Source organism: Belonocnema kinseyi, chromosome 4, assembly GCF_010883055.1.
Source record: "Belonocnema kinseyi isolate 2016_QV_RU_SX_M_011 chromosome 4, B_treatae_v1, whole genome shotgun sequence".
Taxonomy (NCBI): domain Eukaryota; kingdom Metazoa; phylum Arthropoda; class Insecta; order Hymenoptera; family Cynipidae; genus Belonocnema; species Belonocnema kinseyi.
In genome coordinates, this window is record NC_046660.1 from 43,302,507 (window position 1) to 43,309,485 (window position 6,979).

Below are 6,979 nucleotides of genomic sequence, written 5' to 3' on the forward strand. Positions count from 1 at the left end.
TTTTCACGAGACCCATCTGATAACCCTAAAGTTGTCAAAATGTGAAGGTTACTTTTTGATGATCGTTGCACGTATGTCGTTATGACTATCGTTAGATAACTATAAAACAAGATGTATTATAGAAAGGCATACGGTTATTTTAGTCCCTGACTTCAAAAATTAACATTACAGTTGTCAACATTTGTAGGTTACTTTTCGATGATCGTCGCAAGTATGCTGTTACGTCTATCGTTTGATAATCATATAATAAGATGTATTTTTAAAAAGCATACGGTTATATCACTCCCGAACCTCAAAAATAAAAATTGAAGTTGTTAAAATGTTATCAAACCGATATTTTATTCGATTTAAGTACTCCGAGATTCATAGCATTTTCCGTTTGAAAAAGTAGTAATATTGACTAAAATTTAAGATAATTATACATGAGTGGTATGCAAATACCTTAAAATTTATTACTATAAACGGAGTTTATTTTCAATATAAAATATATTATACAACATAGTAAAATACAACATTCTTTAAAAATATTATGATAGCATGTCTGTTTATAATTAGTTTACTTTATTTACTTTATTACTCATTACTATTTAAAAAAATAAAAAAATTATAGGTATTCAAAGTATAGGGAAATCGAAATCTTCCATGATACTGCATTCTTTTTGAAATACCAAAGTATTACTTTTATGTGCATTCGTCTACAATGTTCGCAAAGCGCATGCGCTTAATATAGCTATCCAACTTTTCGCTCTCAAAGCGGCACTCCACTAGTATAGTTTCTGTGTACATAGGTATATGTATGGTGCAATGCCACCGAAACCACCCTTAGCGAATCTACCTGAAGTTCTGAACGTTCAAATGAACGAAATATTTTTTTGACATTTCTGTTGTACCCATAAATATGGTTCTAACTGCAATAAAAATTATGCATTATAATTCTTTTTCAATAATAAATTATTTCCAATATAAATTAACAAACATGTTAACACTTTTCCTAGTTTGCAAAGTCATAGTAAAAAATTTCGTTCATTTGAACGTTCAGAACATCAACCACATCCTTAGCGAATTGGATCCCGTAAATTTTGGCTGGACCATACAGAATGAAGAAGGGTACACTTTTGATTGGTTCCAAGGAGAAATAATGCCGCAAAATGTTGCGGATATTCTAAATTCAGCTAAGAAGTGTGTACGAGAACTTTTATTTAATTTAATATAAGTGATAGCAACAGTTATCATACATTTTTAATTAATCTAATAGCTTTCAAGAGAAAATGAAGAAGATGAAATGGAGGAATGTTTTGATGCAACAATTGAAGAACGTAAGTTCATGTCCTAAAAGAAAATTTTCAGAATTAAATTGATTAAATTCAAAATGTTTAATATTAAAATCAAACATTTTTAGGAGTACAAACATCTCATGAAAGAGAAGCTGCTATCGATGCTGAGATTGCTGCAGAAGGAGGTAAATAAACTCTTGTGACGTAAAGTTATAATAAATTACTTTCAACTATAAAGTAATTTCTATAACAGTTTCCCCAATTACAATGTAATATTTGTGTACCAATCGTTTTTCAGTTGAGTATGCTGTAGGCGATGAGGACTACAGCGAAGATGAAGAAAGAAGTCATTTTGAAGGAAAACTTGATTATGATGATTAATTAAATGAAACTGATTGAATTTATTGTTTAATATAACTATTAAATTTTCTAAATAAATTGTAACGACAAATAAAGTTTTTCATTTTGATAACAATTCATTTACTCATTATGTTGAGAAGCTTCAGAGATATAAATTTCTTGAAGTATATTATAATTGACTATTGATATAATTTTTCGAAAATATATTTTTCATCTTCAAGAGACTTAATATTTTATTTATTTTTTAATTAAACAATTTCATACATTTTCATATAAGTTTAAAATTGCTATCTTTTTCTAATTTTATTGTATGTTTCATTCTTCAAGACTCTTTTTCAAACTTAAATTATCGAATGAGAAAACATGCAGCCTACGGTGTAATTTTGACATATTCTACTTCAATCTTTAAGGTTAGGGACTAAGGTAACCGTATGCCTTTTTAAAATACATCTTTTTGTATAACTATCTAACGATAGACATAAGGGAATTCCTGCAACGATCGTCGAAAAATAACCTACAAATTTTGACAACTTTAAAGTAAAGTTTTGAGGTAAGGGACTAAGATAACCATATGCCTTTTTAAAATACATCTTATTTTATAATTGTCAGGCTATAGACATAACGGCATACGTGCAACAATCGTCGAAAAGTAACCTACAAATTTTGACAACTTTTTAAACGTATTCCACTACTTATGAACAGCACAATTTGTATGCCGATGTTACATATGGTGGGATTCATTATAATTTATCATAATTTCCAACGGACACAGGAAACAAACATCAAATAGGAATGATCAATTTTTGACACATGCATTTGAGGTTAGGATTTACTTTGGACCAGCCGATCGGTATGCCGTTCGGCATATGTGCATTTTACGTCAAAAATCATCAAAATATTGTGGAGACATACGTGCTGCTATCATTAAAAAGGTATTACGTTTTTGTACAACAAAAGGGGTCTATTTCCCCTCTAATGGATCACTCCACACGTATGCCGATCTTTTTTCGCAGGATTATTTTTTCGTTAACTTTCTTCTGCAAATCTCGGCATACGTGCAACTATCATTTCAATATTTCACATTTTTTTATAAGATTTTTCAAGATTTCCTAGCTAATGGCCTGATGTCCAAATTTTCCATCTGTATTACGATAATTCACACGTGTATTACTGTCAAATATCCGAAGAGCATACGAGCGACGATTTTTCTGTCCATAGATATTTTACTTTTCGACATACAGGGTGTCCAAAAAGTAGCGAAATACATCAATAATTTTCCGGGTAAAATATTTTTTCAAAAAGGTCAAGGTCATTCTTGGAGTAACTTTTAACAAGGAATCCAGTGGTGATCTTAAATTTTACCTTCAAGGTTATTTCAAAGTCAACTTTGTTTTTTTTCAATGGGAACCCCTATTTTTCCCAACGACAATTGAAAAAGCGGGAAATTTTACGTCGAAACATGTACTCAGATCATGGGTCAAGTTTGACCCATAAATAGGTCAGGTCCAAACTGTACTACTTCGGCTCTGGTGTTTACGAAAAAGGTCGAGTTCATTCTTGGAGTAACTTTTAACGAGGAAATCAGTGGTTACCTTAAGCTTGACTTCACGGTTACTTCAAGGTCCATTTTTTTTTAATTTAGCGTTACCCAGGAACAACGAACTGGATGTAGTAAAATCTGTTGCCTTTGGGGTGCTTGATTTACGTGAGTCCCCTAGCCTCTCATGATCGGGATACTTGATTTACGTGAGTCCTCTCGCCTCTCACGATCGGGTGATAAAATGAAGTGACTTCCCTAGCTTCTAACTGTTGAATATTAGCATCGATTACCAACATGTCTTTGACGCCTTATATACAAACCCTGTTCGCATAAATCTCTAACTCATGAACTTGTAACTCTCTAATCTTAAACTTTTAAATGAATAATTCCGTTTTTGTGCAATTTTACAAGAAAGGAGTTAATTTAAAATTTTATTTTTTAAAGTTCGCCACGTTATTAAAAAAATGTGCGTATTGAATATTAGTTATTCTAGCACCAAGCCCACGAATAATAAACAAAGTCAATTAAAGTATAGTTTCATCTTTCTTCACAAAAAAATTGATAAAATAATTAATAAATCAATAAAAATTAAAGAACTGAATAGTAACAAGTTTAGGCGTCGTTATAAATTGATACTTCATTAAGTAACGAATTACAAATTTTTTTACTATACATAAAATTTTTATCAATCATAAGTGCAGTAGTTTAGATATAAATAAGGTAGAGCTTTTATGTAAAAATATGAGATTACAATTTTTATTTTTTTAAATATTTATCTGCGTTATAAGTTTAACATTCTTGATTCTGATTGAAATTTGAGTAAGGTTTAGTCCATAACGTGAAAATGCAACGCCTTCCTGAAAGAGAAAGAATGACACTTCTTATGATGAGAGATTAGGGTCAAGTGAAAAGATATCCTAGGACAGTAATAAATGTTTTCAATTAAACATTTAGGGTTGGTTGAACTCCAATTTCACTCTCGACCGTTCAAAATACAGTTAGTAGGTTCAATAATCTTAGCATTGTCAGAGATCTAGCTAGATCAGGCAGTCCAAGGTCAGCAACAAATTAGGAGAAGTCACTAGATGCTTTGTAATCATTCACTGAAAATCCGCATCTATCCATGTAAAGTGAAACTGGTTCACAAGTTGAATGAAGACGATTTCGATCGTCGCGTTTAGTTTTCTGAAGAGATGATGGCTCGCATAATTGAAGATCCTAACTTTCCATCAAACATAGCTTCTCCAGATAAAGCAACTTTCCAATTTGATCGAACTTTCAATAGACATAATTGCAGATATCGGGTAGATGAAAATCCTCACGGGATGCAAGAAGATAAATCGAAGTATCCGGAGAAATAAAATGTTTGGGTTGGAATACTTAACCATAGAATTATAGGACCATTTTCATTGATGGTAACTTAAATACTCAAAACTATGAAGCTATGCTTCGACATTTAATAGTTCTTGCAATCAGAGAAATAGCGAGAGACAACTTTGAAGACATATGGGTCAAGCCTAAAAATCTCCAGCTGAAATTGTAGGTCATCCTTCACCCATGACCTGAGTACATGTTTGGAGGTAAAATTTTCTGCTCTTTCGATTGCCGTTGTTAAAACTAGGGGTTCCATTAAAAAAAAAGTTGATCTTAAAATAACCTTGAAGGTCAAGCTCAAGGTCTAATTCAAGGTCAACACTCGATTCCTCGTTAGAAGTCACTCCAAGAATGACCTTGAACTCTTTCGTAAACATCTGAGCTGGCGCCGTACAGATTGGACCCGACGCATATCTAGATCAAGCCTAAAAATCTTCACCTCAAGTTCAGGGTCATCCTTGATCCATGACCTGAGTGCATGGTTGAACGTAAAATTTCCCGCTCTTTCAATTGCCGTTGTCAAAAATCGGGGTTCCCATAAAAAAGTTGACCTTAAAATATCCTTGAAGGTCAAGCTCAAGATCAAATTCAAGGCCACCAGTGGATTCCTTGTTAAAAGTTACTTTAAGAATAACCTTGAACTTTTTGAAAAAATATTTTACCTGGAACATTATTCAGGTGTTTCGTTACTTTTTGGATCCCCCGTATAGTGTAAGGAAAAAACTTACTGACACATAAAGACACATGGTCATTTCTAAATCTATGAGGCAGCAATATAGATTGGAAATTACTTGGACGATCGTGGGTAGAAAAACACAGATGATAGAAAGGGGTGGATGTAGGTACACTTAAGCTCCTATATAAGACTCCCGGTTTACTGTATTCCTTGAAATGTGGCTTTCGAAGTTTCATGATCAGAGGAGCCACGAGCCGAAACAGAGGCTGTGCTTAGTCAAGCGTTACAAACAGCTCAAAGGCCGCATTCTCAGCGCGTTAGTTGCATCAGGTTGTGTCATGCGTCCAAATACAACCAAAATTATTCACATAACCGCCATTGTCCTCCAATTTAGGAAGTATGCCAAGGCAAACCATGTCCAAAGCCGGTCTAATATCAAGAGTTTAGTTCAGGAATTACACTAACCTCTTGGAAAACATTGTTAATTTCAAATAACCTCTAACTGACCTTGACCGTTACAATTGACCTATGACTTGGGTACATAGCTGAACGTAGAATTTTCTGCTCTATCGATTGCAGATGTAATAAAAGGGGGTTTCCATTTAAAAAAACAAAGTTAATCTTCAAAAAGCCATGAAGGTCAACTTCAAGGTCAAAATGAAGGTCACCATTGAATTCCCCGTTGAAATTTACTTCAGGAATGACCTTCACTATTTTGAAAAATATTTCACCTGAGGAAATATCCAACTGTCCCGGAACTTTTTAGACACCCTGTATAAGATACAGAGTATTAATAATTTCCTTTATGCTTTTTAACTCATACTTTTTTACAAGTTACTTTTTTTCTTCAAATGTGTGTCTTCCTTTGAACTTAATATTTTTGAACAAAAATATAAACCGATCAAAAAAAATATTGAATTCAATCATTGATTGTTTTTTATTTACTACTTAATTCTTGTACCTACACAAATTACCTAAATACAAAAAAGGTACATATTCGTAGCACACGCCAAAGCGCAAAGGTATCAAAAATGTTTTGTGAGTTATATATTACATGACGATCTGGAAGGACGTTCATAGCGTCCATATATTCAACAAAATTTTGCTCAAATGTTTACTAATACTTCAACATGTGGGGAAAGTTTATATTCGTGTTTTTCACTGTGTATGTGAAATTAATCGAATAGTCAACAAATTAAATTTTTCGCGTGCACTAGATTAAAAGAGTACAAGAACACATAATATTGCATGGGGATACAAAAAAGTAAAAAAAAAATGGTTAGTTCCATATTTTTCAATATTCTTTTATCTTGTAAAATTAAATAACATAGAAACCTGGAATTTAAATACGCTAAAAATTATTTAAAATTTTTAAAGTATACTTTTGGAATTTTTCGTGCGAAAATGAGACACTGCTGATTAGTTGTGAAACCAGAAAATTGACATATCAAGATCCCAAGATAGCTTGAACTAGGTTTTTCACTTTTCATGTAATAAAACAACACAGAAAAAACTGGAAGTTCACTTAAATTGCGGCTCAAATAATAGTTGGTATCATTAAGAACTTTAGCTTCAATAAATGCCTACAGAGAGTCAAAAGGGTTCGTTTAGAGCGCTCTTGAAAAGAACATGGAGGCGCATTTACAAACCAAACGCTTGCAAAGTGGGGCTGGTAAGTTAGGAATCGATTTACAGTTATCGACCGATGAATTAAGACGCAAAATTTCTTGCATGTGAATATGCCTTTATATTAAA